Below are 11021 nucleotides of genomic sequence, written 5' to 3'. Positions count from 1 at the left end.
CTGTATCTCTCCCCTATACTCCACTCCAACCTCTCTCTCTTTGTCTGTATCTCTCCCCTATACTCCACTCCAACCTCTCTCTCTCTTTGTCTGTATCTCTCCCCTATACTCCACTCCAACCTCTCTCTCTTTGTCTGTATCTCTCCCCCTATACTCCACTCCAACCTCTCTCTCTCTTTGTCTGTATCTCTCCCCTATACTCCACTCCAACCCTCTCTCTCTTTGTCTGTATCTCTCCCCCTATACTCCACTACCTCTCTCTCTCTTTGTCATCTCTCCCCTATACTCCACTCTCTCTTTGTCTGTATCTCCCCTATACTCCACTCCAACCTCTCTCTTTGTCTGTATCTCTCCCCCTATACTCCACTCCAACCTCTCTCTTTGTCTGTATCTCTCCCCTATACTCCACTCCAACCTCTCTCTCTTTGTCTGTATCTCTCCCCCTATACTCCACTCCATCCTCTCTCTCTCTTTGTCTGTATCTCTCCCCTATACTCCACTCCCAACCTCTCTCTCTCTTTGTCTGTATCTCTCCCCTATACTCCACTCCAACCTCTCTCTCTTTGTCTGTATCTCTCCCCTATACTCCACTCCAACCTCTCTCTCTCTTTGTCTGTATCTCTCCCCCTATACTCCACTCCAACCTCTCTCTCTCTTTGTCTGTATCTCTCCCCCTATACTCCACTCCAACCTCTCTCTCTCTTTGTCTGTATCTCTCCCCCTATACTCCACTCCAACCTCTCTCTCTCTCTTTGTCTGTATCTCTCCCCCTATACTCCACTCCAACCTCTCTCTCTTTGTCTGTATCTCTCCCCTATACTCCACTCCAACCTCTCTCTCTCTTTGTCTGTATCTCTCCCCTATACTCCACTCCAACCTCTCTCTCTCTTTGTCTGTATCTCTCCCCTATACTCCACTCCAACCTCTCTCTCTTTGTCTGTATCTCTCCCCTATACTCCACTCCAACCTCTCTCTCTCTTTGTCTGTATCTCTCCCTATACTCCACTCCAACTCTCTCTCTCTTTGTCTGTATCTCTCCCCTATACTCCACTCCAACCTCTCTCTCTCTTTGTCTGTATCTCTCCCCCTATACTCCACTCCAACCTCTCTCTCTCTTTGTCTGTATCTCTCCCCTATACTCCACTCCAACCTCTCTCTCTCTTTGTCTGTATCTCTCTCCCTATACCTCTTTGTCTGTATCTCCCCCCTATACTCCACTCCTCTCTCTCTCTTTGTCTGTATCTCTCCCCTATACTCCACTCCAACCTCTCTCTCTTTGTCTGTATCTCTCCCCCTATCCAACTCTCTCTTTGTCTGTACTCCAACTCCCTCTCTCTCTCTTTGTCTGTATCTCTCCCCCTCCACTCCACTCCATCTCTCCACTCCACTCCAACCTCTCTCTCTCTTTGTCTGTATCTCTCCCCCTATACTCCACTCCAACCTCTCTCTCTTTGTCTGTATCTCTCCCCCCTATACTCCACTCCAACTCTCTCTCTTTGTCTGTATCTCTCCCCCTATACTCCACTCCAACCTCTCTCTCTCTTTGTCTGTATCTCTCCCCATACTCCCTCTCTCTCTCTTTGTCTGTATCTCTCCCCCTATACTCCACTCCAACCTCTCTCTCTCTTTGTCTGTATCTCTCCCCTATACTCCACTCCAACCTCTCTCTCTCTTTGTCTGTATCTCTCCCCTATACTCCACTCCAACCTCTCTCTCTTTGTCTGTATCTCTCCCCTATACTCCACTCCAACCTCTCTCTCTCTTTGTCTGTATCTCTCCCCTCCACTCCATCCTCTCTCTCTGTCCACTCCAACCTCTCTCTCTCTTTGTCTGTATCTCTCCCCTATACTCCACTCCAACCCTCTCTCTCTTTGTCTGTATCTCTCCCCTATACTCCACTCCAACCTCTCTCTCTTTGTCTGTATCTCTCCCCCTATACTCCACTCCAACCTCTCTCTCTCTTTGTCTGTATCTCTCCCCTATACTCCACTCCAACCTCTCTCTCTCTTTGTCTGTATCTCTCCCCTATACTCCACTCCATCCTCTCTCTCTCTTTGTCTGTATCTCTCCCCTACTACTCCAACTCCAACTCTCTCTCTTTGTCTGTATCTCTCCCCTATACTCCACTCCAACCTCTCTCTCTTTGTCTGTATCTCTCCCCTATACTCCACTCCAACCTCTCTCTCTCTTTGTCTGTATCTCTCCCCCTATACTCCACTCCAACCTCTCTCTCTCTTTGTCTGTATCTCTCCCCCTATACTCCACTCCCATCCTCTCTCTCTCTTTGTCTGTATCTCTCCCCTATACTCCACTCCAACCTCTCTCTCTCTTTGTCTGTATCTCTCCCCCTATACTCCACTCCAACCTCTCTCTCTCTTTGTCTGTATCTCTCCCCCTATACTCCACTCCATCCTCTCTCTCTCTTTGTCTGTATCTCTCCCCCTATACTCCACTCCAACCTCTCTCTCTCTTTGTCTGTATCTCTCCCCCTACTCTTTGTCTGTATCTCTCCAACCTCTCTCTCTCTTTGTCTGTATCTCTCCCCCCTATACTCCACTCCAACCTCTCTCTCTCTTTGTCTGTGTCTCTCCCCCTATACCCACTCCAACTCCACTCCCCAACCTCTCTCTCTCTTTGTCTGTATCTCTCCCCCTATACTCCACTCCAACCTCTCTCTCTCTTTGTCTGTATCTCTCCCCTATACTCCACTCCAATCCTCTCTCTCTCTTTGTCTGTATCTCTCCCCCTATACTCCACTCCAACCTCTCTCTCTCTTTGTCTGTATCTCTCCCCTATACTCCACTCCAACCTCTCTCTCTTTGTCTGTATCTCTCCCCTATACTCCACTCCATCCTCTCTCTCTCTTTGTCTGTATCTCTCCCCTATACTCCACTCCAACCTCTCTCTCTCTTTGTCTGTCCATCTCTCTCCCCTCCCTATACTCCACTCCAACCTCTCTCTCTCTTTGTCTGTATCTCTCCCCTATACTCCACTCCATCCTCTCTCTCTCTCTTTGTCTGTATCTCTCCCCCTATACTCCACTCCAACCTCTCTCTCTTTGTCTGTATCTCTCCCCCTATACTCCACTCCAACCTCTCTCTTTGTCTGTATCTCCCCTATACTCCACTCCAACTCTCTCTCTCTTTGTCTGTATCTCTCCCCTATACTCCACTCCATCCTCTCTCTCTCTTTGTCTGTATCTCTCCCCCTATACTCCACTCCATCCTCTCTCTCTTTGTCTGTATCTCTCCCCCTATACTCCACTCCAACCTCTCTCTCTTTGTCTGTATCTCTCCCCTATACTCCACTCCAACCTCTCTCTCTCTTTGTCTGTATCTCTCCCCCTATACTCCACTCCAACCTCTCTCTCTCTTTGTCTGTATCTCTCCCCCTATACCCACTCCACTCCATCCCCCCTACTCAACCTCTCTCTTTGTCTGTATCTCTCCCCTATACTCCACTCCAACCTCTCTCTCTTTGTCTGTATCTCTCCCCTATACTCCACTCCAACCTCTCTCTCTCTTTGTCTGTATCTCTCCCCCTATACTCCACTCCTTTGTCTGTATCCCTCTCCACTCCAACCTCTCTCTCTCTTTGTCTGTATCTCTCCCCCTATACTCCACTCCATCCTCTCTCTCTTTGTCTGTATCTCTCCCCCTTTGTCTATACTCCTATACTCCATCCTCTCTCTTTGTCTGTATCTCTCCCCCTATACTCCACTCCAACCTCTCTCTCTTTGTCTGTATCTCTCCCCTATACTCCACTCCAACCTCTCTCTCTTGTCTGTATCTCTCCCCTATACTCCACTCCAACCTCTCTCTCTCTTTGTCTGTATCTCTCCCCTATACTCCACTCCAACCTCTCTCTCTCTCTGTCTGTATCTCTCCCCCTATACTCCACTCCAACCTCTCTCTCTTTGTCTGTATCTCTCCCCTATACTCCACTCCAACCTCTCTCTCTCTTTGTCTGTATCTCTCCCCCTATACTCCACTCCAACCTCTCTCTCTCTTTGTCTGTATCTCTCCCCCTATACTCCACTCCATCCTCTCTCTCTCTTTGTCTGTATCTCTCCCCCTATACTCCACTCCAACCTCTCTCTCTTTGTCTGTATCTCTCCCCCTATACTCCACTCCAACCTCTCTCTCTCTTTGTCTGTATCTCCAACCTCTCTCTTTGTCTGTATCTCTCCCCCTATACTCCACTCCAACCTCTCTCTTTGTCTGTATCTCTCCCCCTATACTCCACTCCAACCTCTCTCTCTCTTGTCTGTATCTCCCCCTATACTCCACTCCAACCTCTCTCTCTCTTTGTCTGTATCTCTCCCCTATACTCCACTCCAACCTCTCTCTCTCTTTGTCTGTATCTCTCCCCCTATACTCCACTCCAACCTCTCTCTCTCTTTGTCTGTATCTCTCCCCCTATACTCCACTCCAACCTCTCTCTCTCTTTGTCTGTATCTCTCCCCCTATACTCCACTCCAACCTCTCTCTCTCTTTGTCTGTATCTCTCCCCCTATACTCCACTCCATCCTCTCTCTCTCTTTGTCTGTATCTCTCTTTGTCCCCTATACTCCACTCCAACCTCTCTCTCTTTGTCTGTATCTCTCCCCTATACTCCACTCCAACCTCTCTCTCTCTTTGTCTGTATCTCTCCCCCTATACTCCACTCCAACCTCTCTCTCTCTTTGTCTGTATCTCTCCCCTATACTCCACTCCAACCTCTCTCTCTCTTTGTCTGTATCTCTCCCCTATACTCCACTCCAACCTCTCTCTCTCTTTGTCTGTATCTCTCCCCTATACTCCACTCCAACCTCTCTCTCTCTTTGTCTGTATCTCTCCCCCTATACTCCACTCCAACCTCTCCTCTCTCTCTCTTTGTCTGTATCTCTCCCCTATACTCCACTCCAACCTCTCTCTCTCTTTGTCTGTATCTCTCCCCCTATACTCCACTCCAACCTCTCTCTCTCTTTGTCTGTATCTCTCCCCCTATACTCCACTCCATCCTCTCTCTCTCTTTGTCTGTATCTCTCCCCCTATACTCCACTCCAACCTCTCTCTCTCTTTGTCTGTATCTCTCCCCTATACTCCACTCCAACCTCTCTCTCTCTTTGTCTGTATCTCTCCCCCTATACTCCACTCCAACCTCTCTCTCTCTTTGTCTGTATCTCTCCCCCTATACTCCACTCTTTGTCATCTCTCCCCCCTACTCCACTCCAACCTCTCTTTGTCTGTATCTCTCCCCTATACTCCACTCCAACCTCTCTCTCTCTTTGTCTGTATCTCTCCCCCTATACTCCACTCCAACCTCTCTCTCTTTGTCTGTATCTCTCCCCCTATACTCCACTCCAACCTCTCTCTCTTTGTCTGTATCTCCCCCTATACTCCACTCCAACCTCTCTCTCTCTTGTCTGTATCTCTCCCCCTATACTCCACTCCATCCTCTCTCTCTCTTTGTCTGTATCTCTCCCCCTATACTCCACTCCAATCTCTCTCTACTCCTCTTTGTCTGTATCTCTCCCCCTATACTCCACTCCAATCTCTCTCTCTTTGTCTGTATCTCTCCCCTATACTCCACTCCATCCTCTCTCTCTTTGTCTGTATCTCTCCCCTATACTCCACTCCAACCTCTCTCTCTTGTCTGTACTCCCCACTCCAACCTCTCTCTCTTTGTCTGTATCTCTCCCCCTATACTCCACTCCATCCCTCTCTTTGCCTGTATCTCTCTACTCCACTCCTCCTCTCTCTTTGTCTGTATCTCTCCCCCTATACTCCACTCCATCCTCTCTTTGTCTGTATCTCTCCCCTATACTCCACTCCAACCTCTCTCTCTCTTTGTCTGTATCTCTCCCCTCCATCCTCTCTCTTTGTCTCCACTCCACCAACTCTCTCTCTCTGTCTGTATCTCTCCCCTATACTCCACTCCAACCTCTCTCTCTCTTTGTCTGTATCTCTCCCCCTATACTCCACTCCAACCTCTCTCTCTTTGTCTGTATCTCTCCCCTATACTCCACCCTCTCTCTCTTTGTCTGTATCTCTCCCCTATACTCCACTCCATCCTCTCTCTTTGTCTGTATCTCTCCCCCTATACTCCACTCCATCCCTCTCTCTCTTTGTCTGTATCTCTCCCCCTATACTCCCACTCCTGTATCTCTCCCCTATACTCCACTCCATCCTCTCTCTCTTTGTCTGTATCTCTCCCCCTATACTCCACTCCAACCTCTCTCTCTTTGTCTGTATCTCTCCCCTATACTCCACTCCAACCTCTCTCTCTCTTTGTCTGTATCTCTCCCCTATACTCCACTCCAACCTCTCTCTCTCTCTTTGTCTGTATCTCTCCCCCTATACTCCACTCCAACCTCTCTCTCTTTGTCTGTATCTCTCCCCCTATACTCCACTCCAACCTCTCTCTCTCTTTGTCTGTATCTCTCCCCCTATACTCCACTCCACCTCTCTCTCTCTTTGTCTGTATCTCTCCCCTATACTCCACTCCAACCTCTCTCTCTCTTTGTCTGTATCTCTCCCCCTATACTCCACTCCAACCTCCTCTCTCTTTGTCTGTATCTCTCCCCTATACTCCACTCCATCCTCTCTCTCTCTTTGTCTGTATCTCTCCCTATACTCCACTCCAACCTCTCTCTCTCTTTGTCTGTCCAACCTCTCTCTCTTTGTCTCTCCCCTATACTCCACTCCAACCTCTCTCTCTCTTTGTCTGTATCTCTCCCCCTATACTCCACTCCAACCTCTCTCTCTCTTTGTCTGTATCTCTCCCCCTATACTCCACTCCATCCTCTCTCTCTCTTTGTCTGTATCTCTCCCCCTATACTCCACTCCAACCTCTCTCTCTCTTTGTCTGTATCTCTCCCCTATACTCCACTCCAACCTCTCTCTCTCTTTGTCTGTATCTCTCCCCTATACTCCACTCCATCCTCTCTCTCTTTGTCTGTATCTCTTTGCCCCCTATACTCCACTCCAACCTCTCTCTCTCTCTGTCTGTATCTCTCCCCCTATACTCCACTCCATCCTCTCTCTCTCTTTGTCTGTATCTCTCCCCCTATACTCCACTCCAACCTCTCTCTCTCTTTGTCTGTATCTCTCCCCCTATACTCCACTCCATCCTCTCTCTTTGTCTGTATCTCTCCCCTATACTCCACTCCATCCTCTCTCTCTTTGTCTGTATCTCTCCCCCTATACTCCACTCCATCCTCTCTCTCTTTGTCTGTATCTCTCCCCCTCCATACTCCACTCCATCTCTCTCTTTGTCTGTATCTCTCCCCTATACTCCACTCCATCCTCTCTCTTTGTCTGTATCTCTCCCCTATACTCCACTCCAACCTCTCTCTTTGTCTGTATCTCTCCCCCTATACTCCACTCCAACCCTCTCTCTCTTTGTCTGTATCTCTCCCCCTATACTCCACTCCATCCCTCTCTCTTTGTCTGTATCTCTCCCCCTATACTCCACTCCACTCCCCCAACCTCTCTCTCTCTTTGTCTGTATCTCTCCCCTATACTCCACTCCATCCTCTCTCTCTTTGTCTGTATCTCTCCCCCTATACTCCACTCCAACCCTCTCTCTCTTTGTCTGTATCTCTCTCCCCCTATACTCCACTCCATCTCTCTCTCTTTGTCTGTATCTCTCCCCTATACTCCACTCCAACCTCTCTCTCTCTTTGTCTGTATCTCTCCCCTATACTCCACTCCAACCTCTCTCTCTCTTGTCTGTATCTCTCCCCCTATACTCCACTCCAATCCTCTCTCTCTCTCTTTGTCTGTATCTCTCCCCCTATACTCCACTCCACCTCTCTCTCTCTTTGTCTGTATCTCTCCCCCTATACTCCACTCCAACCTCTCTCTCTTTGTCTGTATCTCTCCCCTATACTCCACTCCAACCTCTCTCTCTCTTTGTCTGTATCTCTCCCCTATACTCCACTCCATCTCTCTCTCTCTTTGTCTGTATCTCTCCCCCTATACTCCACTCCAACCTCTCTCTCTCTTTGTCTGTATCTCTCCCCTATACTCCACTCCATCTCTCTCTTTGTCTGTATCTCTCCCCTATACTCCACTCCATCCTCTCTCTTTGTCTGTATCTCTCCCCTATACTCCACTCCAACTCTCTCTCTCTTTGTCTGTATCTCTCCCCTATACTCCACTCCAACCTCTCTCTCTCTTTGTCCTCTCCTCTCTCTTTGTCTGTATCTCTCCCCCTATACCCACTCCAACCCTCTCTCTCTCTTTGTCTGTATCTCTCCCCCTATACTCCACTCCAACTCTCTCTCTCTTTGTCTGTATCTCTCCCCTATACTCCACTCCATCCTCTCTCTCTTTGTCTGTATCTCTCCCCTATACTCCACTCCAACCTCTCTCTCTCTTTGTCTGTATCTCTCCCCCTATACTCCACTCCAACCTCTCTCTCTCTCTGTCTGTATCTCTCCCCCTATACTCCACTCCATCCTCTCTCTCTCTTTGTCTGTATCTCTCCCCTATACTCCACTCCAACCTCTCTCTCTTTGTCTGTATCTCTCCCCCTATACTCCACTCCAACCTCTCTCTCTCTTTGTCTGTGTCTCTCCCCCTATACTCCACTCCAACCTCTCTCTCTCTTTGTCTGTATCTCTCCCCCTATACTCCACTCCATCCTCTCTCTCTCTTTGTCTGTATCTCTCCCCCTATACTCCACTCCAACCTCTCTCTCTTTGTCTGTATCTCTCCCCCTATACTCCACTCCAACCTCTCTCTCTTGTCTGTATCTCTCCCCTATACTCCACTCCAACCTCTCTCTCTTTGTCTGTATCTCTCCCCTATACTCCACTCCATCCTCTCTCTCTCTCTGTCTGTATCTCTCCCCCTATACTCCACTCCATCCTCTCTCTCTCTTTGTCTGTATCTCTCCCCTTATACTCCACTCCAACCTCTCTCTCTCTTTGTCTGTATCTCTCCCCCTATACTCCACTCCATCCTCTCTCTTAGCCTGTATCTCTCCCCTATACTCCACTCCATCCTCTCTCTCTTTGTCTGTATCTCTCCCCTATACTCCACTCCATCCTCTCTCTCTTTGTCTGTATCTCTCCCCTATACTCCACTCCAACCTCTCTCTTTGTCTGTATCTCTCCCCTATACTCCACTCCATCCTCTCTCTCTTTGTCTGTATCTCTCCCCCTATACTCCACTCCATCCTCTCTCTTTGTCTGTATCTCTCCCCCTATACTCCACTCCAACCTCTCTCTCTCTTTGTCTGTATCTCTCCCCCTATACTCCACTCCAACCTCTCTCTCTCTTTGTCTGTATCTCTCCCCCTATACTCCACTCCAACCCTCTCTCTCTCTTTGTCTGTATCTCTCCCCCTATACTCCACTCCATCCTCTCTCTCTTTGTCTGTATCTCTCCCCTATACTCCACTCCATCCTCTCTCTCTTTGTCTGTATCTCTCCCCTATACTCCACTCCATCCTCTCTCTTTGCCTGTATCTCTCCCCCTATACTCCACTCCAACCTCTCTCTCTTTGTCTGTATCTCTCCCCTATACTCCACTCCAACCTCTCTCTCTCTCTTTGTCTGTATCTCTCCCCCTATACTCCACTCCAACCCTCTCTCTCTCTTGTCTGTATCTCTCCCCCTATACTCTTTGTCTGTATCTCTCCCCATACTCCACCTCTCTCTTTGTCTGTATCTCTCCCCCTATACTCCACTCCAACCTCTCTTTGTCTGTATCTGTATCTCTCCCCCTATACTCCATCTCCAACCTCTCTCTCTCTCTGTCTGTATCTCTCCCCCTATACTCCACTCCATCCTCTCTCTCTCTCTTTGTCTGTATCTCTCCCCTATACTCCACTCCAACTCTCTCTCTCTTTGTCTGTATCTCTCCCCCTATACTCCACTCCAACCTCTCTCTCTCTTTGTCTGTATCTCTCCCCCTATACTCCACTCCAACCTCTCTCTCTCTTTGTCTGTATCTCTCCCCCTATACTCCACTCCATCCTCTCTCTCTCTTTGTCTGTATCTCTCCCCTATACTCCACTCCAACCTCTCTCTCTTTGTCTGTATCTCTCCCCCTATACTCCACTCCAACCTCTCTCTTTGTCTGTATCTCTCCCCCTATACTCCACTCCAACCCTCTCTCTCTTTGTCTGTATCTCTCCCCCTATACTCCACTCCAACTCTCTCTCTCTCTTTGTCTGTATCTCTCCCCCTATACTCCACTCCATCCTCTCTCTCTCTTTGTCTGTATCTCTCCCCTATACTCCACTCCAACCTCTCTCTCTCTTTGTCTGTATCTCTGTATCTCTCCCCCTATACTCCTATACTCCATCCTCTCTCTTGTCTGTATCTCTCCCCCTATACTCCACTCCATCCTCTCTCTCTTTGTCTGTATCTCTCCCCTATACTCCACTCCATCCTCTCTCTCTTTGTCTGTATCTCTCCCCTATACTCCACTCCATCCTCTCTCTTTGTCTGTATCTCTCCCCTATACTCCACTCCAACCTCTCTCTCTTTGTCTGTATCTCTCCCCCTATACTCCACTCCACCTCTCTCTCTTTGTCTGTATCTCTCCCCTATACTCCACTCCAACCTCTCTCTCTTTGTCTGTATCTCTCCCCCTATACTCCACTCCAACCTCTCTCTCTCTCTGTCTGTATCTCTCCCCCTTTGCCTGTATCTCTCCCCTATACTCCAACCTCCTCTCTCTCTTTGTCTGTATCTCTCCCCCTATACTCCACTCCATCCTCTCTCTCTTTGCCTGTATCTCTCCCCTATACTCCACTCCATCCTCTCTCTCTTTGTCTGTATCTCTCCCCCTATACTCCACTCCATCCTCTCTCTTTGTCTGTATCTCTCCCCCTATACTCCACTCCAACCTCTCTCTCTCTTTGTCTGTATCTCTCCCCTATACTCCACTCCAACCTCTCTCTCTTTGTCTGTATCTCTCCCCCTATACTCCACTCCAACCTCTCTCTCTCTTTGTCTGTATCTCTCCCCCTATACTCCACTCCATCTCTCTCTTTGTCTGTATCTCTCCCCTATACTCCAC

This window comes from Oncorhynchus nerka, linkage group LG5, assembly GCF_034236695.1.
Source record: "Oncorhynchus nerka isolate Pitt River linkage group LG5, Oner_Uvic_2.0, whole genome shotgun sequence".
Classification (NCBI taxonomy): domain Eukaryota; kingdom Metazoa; phylum Chordata; class Actinopteri; order Salmoniformes; family Salmonidae; genus Oncorhynchus; species Oncorhynchus nerka.
Note: the sequence above shows the minus strand (reverse complement) of the source record.